The 10264-nt window shown below is 50.3% G+C and overlaps 2 long non-coding RNA genes across 2 annotated transcripts in view; both read left to right on the top strand.

The window, feature by feature from the left end:
* Window positions 1-10264, top strand: part of LOC308581388 — a 308379-nt gene that overhangs the window by 255715 nt on the left and 42400 nt on the right. The window lies entirely within an intron of this gene.
* LOC308581269 lies at window positions 1850-8095 on the top strand. The gene is made up of 3 exons (XR_014004909.1): window positions 1850-2068; window positions 5587-5706; window positions 7757-8095. It is a non-coding gene; the product is annotated as an uncharacterized lncRNA (long non-coding RNA).

The raw sequence follows: 10264 nt of genomic DNA, 5'->3' as shown, positions 1-10264 counted from the left end.
AAGCCATTGGTTCAAGTTCTATCCTCCGGGGCAGGAGGAAACAAGCTGGCTCCATCGTCCATGTGACTTTGTCCGTAGTCTCTCTAGCCAGGGAGCAGGCTGCTTCAGAGAGTACATCCATGTCAAAGTATATTAGCAAAGCTTAATAACTAGGGCTGCGCACCAGATTCAGCTGAGGCCCAAAGCCTGAGAAAGATCAGGTCTATTCAGTGGGATCCAGGCCTTGGACGAAACTTGGATCCTGCCTTCCCAGCTGGTGAATCGGAGGATCAAATGCTGTGCAGTGCCGGTCCACCCACTTAAACAGTATGTTTAAATAGGGTTCTAAATGTTAGAATTCCTCCTCCGTGATTGCAGTCATTGGATTTTTGTCTATCACATGACGGTGTATGTTTTGACTCCACAGAGGGGAAGTGATGGAGACAGGATATTTGTGTCACTGTGTTCCGTGAAGGGGGACTATTGTCCTTTGTTTTTTCTCTTTGCTGTTTAACGCTAGAGAGAGAGGGAGCCATGTTGCAGTGTTCTGCGTGTGTTTATGTGTAAATAAAGTAGATTAGCCAAAATGCTGAGTTGCTGAGGTCTGTTACGCAAGCTTCGAAGACTCTGCGATCCCTAAGTGTGTGTCTGTTGGCATCGGTCTCTGTGATGTTCGGGCAGAAGGAAGCTTATGAAGCTCCTGAATGAAAGACCAGGAGGGAGAGAACATGCCAGTCGGGCATGTGTCTCTGCCACGGTCCTAGTCGAGTGTAGGACGAGCTCCTGACACTAAAACCCCACCAGAAACACTTAGATCTGCCCCTGAACTGCTGGAGACATAGATCCAGGTAGCACCAGGGCAGCACAGGGTGAACTGGCCCAACCCAAGGGCCACAGTTTGAGGGGTGGGGGTCACAGGGGAAATCACAAACTATTCAACTGTCCCAATTAAATCAGGACATCCTGTTTTGCAGTGCCATGCTCTCATGTGACAGCAGAAATTCTGACACTCAGAAATGTGCATTTTTTTGGTTCCGTGTTCTCCTGAAGGTCATATGACTTGCACAGGAGCACAGTCCAGAAGACGTACATGCAAGTTTTCTGCAGGGACATGTTGGAGGGTGTGAGATTGTGGGGTCTTAGTACAGTCCTATTAGTAACATTAAAAGAGCCCTGGTGGATCAGATAAAAGGCTTCCTAGTTTAGCATTTTGTACTCACACTGGCCTGCCTGATGCCTTTGGGGAGCCCAGAAGTGGGACACGTGCTCAACAGCACAAGACTTAGGTCATTACCAGCCTGGAGGAAGAACTTCCTTATCCCAAGGTAGGATGAAGTGGGCAGAAGGAGATGTACTTTGTTCCTTTTGATATAGCAGATATACCCTTTGCCTTTTAATGCTTTGCGCCCGGAGCAGAATGATATGGACAAGGGTCAAGACACACTGCTCTTTGAGCTTATGCTAGCATAACATTCCATTTCAGCTTTTGGCATATCCGTTGCTGATTGACATGAACTATTAAATTAATTCAATACAGTACTTTTCCGTGTATAATACGAGGGTTTTTTACTCAAAAAGAATGTTAAAAATCAGGGGTTGTCTTATACATGGATAGTGCAGAGGGGGGACGGGCAATTTGTTTCAGCCGCAAGCAGCAGCTTGTCACTGGTGATTGGGTGGGTGATTGGTGTATGCAGCAAAGGCTGCTTAGGATTGGCTGTTGCTACAGCAATTGGGGTTTGCTGGTCAGCTTCCTGCAGCAACAGCAGCCCTGCAGTTGTCCGGAGGCTTTCAACTCCACCCTCAACAACTTTCAACTCCAGAAGGTCACATGAGCAGAGGAGTCTTATAGAGCCACTACCTGTGTGTTCCTTACTTTGCCTAACCTCTTGCTGGGTGCAACTTGTGCTCTGAGAGGAGCCCTGCCTGAACTGCCCTGACCCCAGAAGGGCCAGAGAAGAAGTCAACTTCACTCTCTTTGTTCCAGAAAGCCATCCCATGGATTGCAGCATCTTCCCAGGGCCTTGGGGGCCATGGGTGGCTCTTACTTGGCTTTTGGCAAGTGTTTCCTTTGGACTCAGCGCAGAATGTAAGTCCCACCTGCAAGAGGAAGGTTTGCATGTAGATTACATGCACTCTCAATTTCTTCAACAGTGACAAATCCCACTCGACTTTCTGAACCGGAAACAAAGGAAGGATGTGTGCGGTCATATTGTAAATGACAATTATAGTAACTTGGAGAGAAAAAATGTGTGCAGCACACACACACATTTATTTTATTGATTATTTATGCCTCTCAATTTCTCGTCCCCCCAGGGGAGCCAAGGGTTATGTGCCATTATTATGTGACTACAAAGACACAAGATGCACATTGTGAATGAAAGATAACAACAGCGAACACATTGTGCACTATATATATGTATGAAACTCACTGTCACAAATACCTGCAACCTACCGTATTTTTTGCTCTATAAGACTCACTTTTTCCCTCCTAAAAAGTAAGGGGAAATGTGTGTGCATCTTATAGAGTGAATGCAGGCTGTGCAGCTATCACAGAAGCCAGAACAGCAAGAGGGATAGCTGCTTTCACTGCGCAGCGATCCCTCTTGCTGTTCTGGCTTCTGAGATACAGATTAATTTTTTTCTTGTTTTCCTCCTCCAAAAACTAGCTGCGTCTTGTGGTCTGCTGTGTCTTATAGAGCGAAAAATACAGTAACCTCAGTTAGTAAAAGATAGGTCTGTGAAAGGCTGTGAAGAGTCAGTGTAGACAAAACTGAGCCAGTTGCATCAATGGTCTTAGATGACCCACGAGGATCCCTTCTGACGCCACAGTTCTGTGATCCTAGTGGCTCTCAGCTGCAATGCCATTCTAGTACAATGGATTCCATCATTAATTTAAGCACAATGGATCAGTGGCGTAGCATGGGTTGCCAGCACCTGGGCAAGGCAAGTAATTTGTGCCCCCCTAACCCGTGGATTTGCGCCCCCTAACCCTAACCCCCAGATGTTGCGCCCGGTGCGGCCGGCCCCCCCCCTGCACCCCCCAAGCTACGCCACTGCAATGGATTAAGATTTTTAAGAGACAGTTTTCCACAGCGAACGTTCCACTAAAGCCCATGTATGTCTGTGTGATGGACAGCAGAGCCAGACCAGAGTCCGGTGGTGGAGTCCCTCGGAAACCCAGCAGAGTGCTGAAGCCTCTCTCTGATGAACTACGGAGCCAGCTAGCCACAGAGTGGGGAGGAACAGCACATTTGGGGGGGGAGGGATAAAAGGAGCAGTTTCTGTGTGAGTGGCAGCTGATAACACACAAGTCCGGTTAATTAAAAGGGTTGGTTTATTGGTAAATTGTAGAAATTCATGTACAGTGGTGCCTCGCAAGACGAAATTAATTCGTTCCGCAAGTTTTTTCTTCTTGCGAGTTTTTCGTCTTGCGATGCACGGTTTCCCATAGGAATGCATTGAAAATCAATTAATGCGTTCCTAGGGAAACCGCCTTCAGACCAGGTCCGGGGACAGTCTGTCCCCCGACCTCTTCTGAAGGCTGGGGGGGGAAGGGCTTTTCTTCCCACCCCCAGCATTTTAAAAAACCCCGGGACAGCGGAGGACTTCTCCGCTGTCCGGGGCGATCTTAAAATGCTGGCGGGCGGCATTTTAAAATCGCCCGGGACAGCGGAGGACTTCTCCGCTGTCCGGGGCGATGTAAAAGCCCCTGGGAAGGCAGGCAGGGGGGACAAAGACTTTTGCCCCCCGCCCGCCTTCAGAAGAGGTCCTGGACCTCTTCTGAAGGCGGGCGGGGGGGCGAAAGTCTTTGCCCCCCCCCGCCTGCCTTCAAAAGCCGTCCGGGAAGGCAGGCAGGGGGGAGCAAAGACTTTCGCCCCCCGCCCGCCTGCGCCTCCGCCTCGGATGGAAGCGATCGTGCGCGCATCGGAGGAGAAGCCTTGATCTCGCCGCCGTACCTGCGCTGCTTAGCTCCTGGATGCCCGGACCAAGGAGCAAGGCGCCGCCCCGATCGCCTGCTTTCTTCCACCCCAGCCCCCTGCGGGATCGATGCCTGGAGGATCGCCGCCTCTGCAGGGCTCTCGCCCGGAGGTTTCCTTCCGCGAGCTCCAGGCACCGATCCGCTGACGGCGCCGGCGAAAGGGGCCCGCCCACATCAGGACGGGAGAAAGGGAAAGGCATCGCAGAAAAACAAAAGCCACGCCTTGTCCCTTTCCACCGGTTCAAGTCCCTCTCTCCCTTCGCGGAGGCTGTCAGAGTAAGCGCGGCTTCTCTCTCACCGTCTGGGCTGCGTCTCATTCACAACGGTGTGCTGAATGCAGAGGGAAAGGGCACCTCTCTGCTCTTTCCCCAGGCGCAGCTTCTCGATCAGGCCCTGAGAGGGTCGCTGTGCCTTTAAGAGTTGCACGGAAGGCAGAATTCCGTGAGGTGCAGCTCTCCCCCCCCCCACCCCGCACGTGGGAGCAGCTGCTGCATCTGGTGGAATTATCCCTTCTGCAGGGCTGTTAAAGGGGCAGGAGCCTTTTCCCGGCCTGGGTACCCTGCACAGAAGTGGCAGCTCCAGCAGTGGCAGTGGCTTGGACCAGATGGCCTGGGGTCAGGCTCAAAGGAGGGGCGGCCCGCCTTCAGAAAAGGTCCTGGAGCTCGTGGAAGGAAACCTCCGGGCGAGAGCCCTGCAGAGGCGGCGATCCTCCAGGCATCGATCCCGCAGGGGGCTGGGGTGGAAGAAAGCAGGCGATCGGGGCGGCGCCTTGCTCCTTGGTCCGGGCATCCAGGAGCTAAGCAGCGTAGGTACGACGGCGAGATCAAGGCTTCTCCTCCTCCGATGCGCGCACGATCGCTTCCATCCGAGGCGGAGGCGCAGGCGGGCGGGGGGCGAAAGTCTTTGCTCCCCCCTGCCTGCCTTCCCGGACGGCTTTTGAAGGCAGGCGGGGGGGGCAAAGACTTTCGCCCCCCGCCCACCTTCAGAAGAGGTCCAGGACCTCTTCTGAAGGCGGGCGGGGGGCGAAAGTCTTTGCCCCCCCCCCGCCTGCCTTCAAAAGCTCTCCCGGGAAGGCAGGCAGGGGGGAGCAAAACTTTCGCCCCCCGCCCGCCTTCAGAAGAGGTCCTGGACCTCTTCTGAAGGCGGGCGGGGGGTGAAAGTCTTTGCTCCCCCCGCCTGCCTTCAAAAGCCGTCCGCGATAGCGGGAAGCTCTTCCCTGCTATCCCGGACTGCTTTTAAAATGCTGGCAGTGGGGAGCAAAGCCTTTCGGCCCCCGCCGGCCTTCCTGGACCTCTTCTGAAGGCCGGAGGGGGGGAAAGGCTTTGCTCCCCACCACCAGCATTTAAAAGAGGTCCCCGGAGATTTCCCTATGGGCTTTCGTCTTGCGAAGCAAGCCCATAGGGAAATTCGTCTTGCGAAGCGCCTCCAAAACAGAAAACCCTTTCGTCTTGCGGGTTTTCCGTCTTGCGAGGCATTCGTCTTGCAGGGTACCACTGTAATTGGTGTACCGTGAGGAGGGTGCACTATATTTAATTGGGGGCGGTTGGCGGGAGCACATCCACCACATTATTAATGGACGGATTCGCTGCCGTCTGCACAGAGAGTAAAAGTTCTGTGTTTCACAGTGCATGGAATCAACTGCCAGAGCTGCGTAATGGAGAAGCCAGGGCTGCCATGCTATCCTCCAGGAGGAATCTGCTCAGTGGGGGATGGTGGTGGATGCTTTATTGAGAAAGAGTACAAAGGTAAGGAGAACTTGCAGCGTGCTTCTTCTCTGTGCGTGTGTGTGTATGCACCTGTATGTGGTGACACCAATTTATACCTCTGTCCCTGTCCACCACAGGCAGTCATGTGCAAATAGTCTGAGGCCCCAGAGCCACCCTGCCATGAGGTAGACTGAGGAGAATGCCTCAAGCAGCAGAACAGAGCAGGACCCAGGAGCAGCAAAATCCCACCACTAGGGTGTGTTTTTTTATGCTGCCGTGGTCTACAGCTTAGGCTGGGTGAGCTTACAGGGGCGGGGCAAGGCCAACTGCTGTGTCTGCTATTCGCCGAAGGGCTGTTGTGTGGCACAGCCTCCCCACCAGCAACGTGCTCTTGCACTGCCTCCTTTTCGCAACTTCTCTCCCTCCAGCTGTTCTCTCCCTCTTCCAGACAGTGCGCTGAGGACTGGCTCACTCCTGAAACCGCTGCCCACTCTGCCACTGGGGCGAGAGCAGCAGCCAAGATTGGCTGCTGCTCCTCCTTGCCCTTCTTCTTTAATCCCCAGCTGCCGCCTTCCTGAACTTGGGTGCTGGGCAGCAGGGCCAGGCACCAGAAAGGATCTGCCTTCCCTGAGCGCTAATTTGGGGTCCTGCTATAGAGGGGGAGCCTCCGGCCCCTCCAGGAGCAGGAGCAGCTGCCATTGCCACCAGCAACCCAACCTCAGTAGCACTTTCTTCTCAGTATACATGCATAGGCTCAGATTGCATAGTTGCAATCCTCTACGCCGGTGGTGTTGAATTAGCTAAGTACTGTGGAGCCCCTACTTTTGAAAATGTCAGTATCTCTATGATAGTTTTTGTTATGTTAATGGAATATCCTCCAACATCCTGGTGATGCAAATTGGGATATGGTCTGGTCCCTCAACGCAATTAAAAACCACCTCTATCTTGACAACGGCCCCATCTCCTGCGCAGATATATGCACCCCACTCAGTGACCCCTCGCTTCCCACCGGGCACCTCAACAGAGGCCTTGCCCCTCACTCACACACCCTCTACTCTTTCTCTCCCTGCACCATCCAACTGAGGGGGAAAGTGTGTGTGTGTGTGTGTGTGTGTGTGTGTGTGTGTGTGTGTGTGTGTGTTGCAGAAGGTATTCAGCTGAAAGGGAATTGTGCAGGGGATGCTATCTCCAACCCGTTCATTTCAATAGCCTTTTTAAGGTTCACTAAAGTAAAAGTAGCAGGAAGGTGAATAATTGCCTTATATTATTAGTATTATTAAATTTGTATGCTGCCCTTTATCTGAAGATGAACAGGGTGGTTCACCCTTGTTGTTTAGCCATTTAGTCATGTCCGACACTTCGTGACCCCATGGACCATTAACAAACTACAGATCCCAAGGGGAGTTGTTCTGTGGTTCACCTCAGGCAGAAACATGTCTTGGGCTGGCACTTTGTTGGGAACCAAGCCAAATGGGTGGGGTATAAATATTATTATTATTATTATTATTATTATTATTATTATTATTATTATCTAGTGGAATAGGGTGCAAACTACTACGTGTAAACTGATTTGAGCAGCAATACCACAGGCCATCCAAGCAGGAATGACAGCTGTGCTCAGGAAGAACCTGAAAAAGCCCTGGGCCCAACTGACCCTTATGCTCTGCAAATGGTGTTATAAAGAAGGCTGGTTCTGCTGTATTCTGTCACACCTTCCCAACATTCTGTCTCACTCTGGTGTGGCAAACTAGCAAGATTCAAAACTGAACAGCAAAGTATGTGTCAGCAGATCTGACTCTCCATTGCTGAAATCACTGGGTGGTCCAACCCAAATGCACTATACACACAAAAATGTGAGATAGGTCTTACACCAGGTGATCCTGACAGTAGCACAGGTACAGTGGTACCTTGGGTTACAGAGGCTTCAGGTTACAGACTCCGCAGGAGGCTCCATTAGCTAAAGTGGTGCTTCAGATTAAGAACAGTTTCAAATTAAGAACAGACCTCCAGACCGCAACCCGAGGTACCACTGTATTAGGAAATACCTCATAAGTAACACAAAGATGCCTTCTTCTCTCCACAATCCCAGATGGCAGAGTGGTGAAAATAACCAAGGGCTGTTATGTAGATAATTCCAGATGTGAAACCAAATGGATAAATCATGCAGATAAAATTGAACATGAAAAACGCTGCTGTGCCAAAGACAATTGCAACAACAAATGGTAGAGTGTGGATGAAGACGCACGTAACGGTTAAGGCTGAAATCCTACCAACACCTCTTGTGGATTAAGCACCATGGAACTCAGTAGAAATTCCTTCTGATTAAACATTCATACAATTACTCTAGATGAAAAATTGCATCCCTTCTTCTTTAATATTGTAAGACACCCTGATGATTGTGTTGTAGCGCCACCTATAAATCCTGTGAAGAACTAAATAAACATGATTTTAAATGCTGGCTGCTGTCTTTGCAAATAAACTCAGCTTCAGTGATTCCTTAATTCCCATTGCGCACCATGTTCAGAGTGGTGAAAAATTGAGGCTCTTCCTCATTTCACTGGAGGCATGGAGCTCCTAATCAGCTTTCATGAATCTGAATGGATTTTCCATGGGTGCCTGTTCCTGCACAAACATTACCACAGGACCTGGGACTGTAGCCTTGTGTGCATCTGAGCCTTTCTTCATATACAGTATTCCATTGCCATTGTCTATGCATATTTTTGAACGCACCCATAGATACAGCACCGCAGTTTGCGCCACCTCATGGTATCCTTAGCGCAGGGGTAAGCACACTTCCCTTGGGCACTTAGAAGAAATAAACACACTCTTGTCGCCGCCACCCAGTGGCAGAGGAAACCGCTTGGGCACCCGGAGCGGCAAACATGACATGCACCTGGGGGCGGTGTGATCCACCCACAGAGGTGGGGCGATCCGCCCACATGGGTGCACCGAACCTCCTGGGGGTGGCTGCACCGCCTGCCAACCATGCAAATATGCCTGGCGTGCGGCGTTGGCCACCAGGGTTGTGAGTGCCACCAGCCAGCAGGTGCATCCCCAGCGGCCAGCATATTTGCACAATCAGCAGGCAGATTTTCACGGCAACCGCACCAATCGTGAACATCCGCCCACTGGGGGTGGGAGCGCCGCCATGCCGATCTGGCCAGGGAGATTTTGTCACACACACCCCCAGGCATGACACCCGGGGCGCACCACACTCCACACACACACACCTTGCGATGCCCCTGCCACCACCATCCAGCAGCCGCCATTTTTTCCTCCACAAGGTACCTTTTTCCTGGAGGTGAAAATGAGGATTTGAAAGCTGGCTTAGGCAGAGTTTGATGATTGTTCTACCTTCCTAAGTACTTTGGCAGGCAGCAGGTCTTCTAGTGGACACTGCAGAGTGCCATGCATAGCCAGATCCTGGGCCTTGTTCTTGCTTTGTCCATCTTCTCTCTAGCTGGGGAGCAAGCAGCATCAGAGAGGCCAGTTGCATCACATTCTGTGCCCTGCATGTTAGTGCAATATGCGGTTGGAATGCTGTCAGCTGCCCTTGGTTTTTGCAATGGAAGGGGAAGCAAGACAGAAACTGTGGGTGTTCGGCAGACCTGAGATCCAGCTTTTTTTACCTGTACAGCTCTGTTTCTAAACATTTTATTATTATTATTACCGGTACCTGCCCTTCACCCCCGGCCATGTTAAAGAGGTAAAAAGCAACATTAAAAACAACTTACAACAATAAAAAATATGGTACATCTCTTATTATTAATTCATTTGTTACAGTCTGGTCTGTTTCTGCATCTCTATTTGCTCTCTCTGCTTCAGTCTGCATTTAGCGTCCCAAGCAGTTCAGTATTGTGGGAATGGTCAGGGCGGCAGGAGAGGATATATTGTTTGTTAATATCCTTCCTAACTTGCTCTAGCAAGTTCCTTTACTTAGTAGAGTTTACATTCCACTTCTCACGCACAGCAGGTAACTGCTTGCAAGCTCATGTGAGCCTATCACTTATTCCTGGTAAGTTCCCTTGAATCCCTCTTAAAAAGAATAAAGGTGCCACAATATTATTCAAAGATTATATCACAAAGAAAGGAATATATGATAACAACAAGAAGATGAGGAAAATAACAAAGAGACTATCTGGACAGAACTGTGTAATTAAGGCAGCAGCAAGAGTGATGTTTGGATCCCTTTCGGAGCTTGAAGTATGGGTACCCCCAACAAAAATTTTTAAAAATTGGCTGTATAATTTGGAATTAATGTGATTTGGAATTAATGTGATTTGATTGGCCTGTTAATAAAAAATATTTTTTTAAAAAATAGAGTTAATGACATGGTCATCCAAATACTCTAATTCATGTCGAAGTACAGTAGCAAAGGTTAATAGCCAGAGCTGTGCACCAGATTCAAATGAGGCCCAAATCTTGGCAAAATCAGGCCTTTCACAGGCCTTGGAATCCAGGGATCCAGGCCTCGGAAGCCACTTGGGGAGGTACAATAACGATCAGACTTCACACCTTGCAAGCTGGTAAACAGGAGGATCCAATCCTTTTCTGGTGCACTCACTTCAAAATGTATTTTAAAACCCTATACAATGGT

This window comes from Podarcis bocagei (genome assembly GCF_964188305.1).
Source record: "Podarcis bocagei genome assembly, chromosome: 2".
NCBI classification, from domain to species: Eukaryota; Metazoa; Chordata; class Lepidosauria; order Squamata; family Lacertidae; genus Podarcis; species Podarcis bocagei.
Note: the sequence above shows the minus strand (reverse complement) of the source record. Positions and strands in the feature narration are given on the sequence as shown.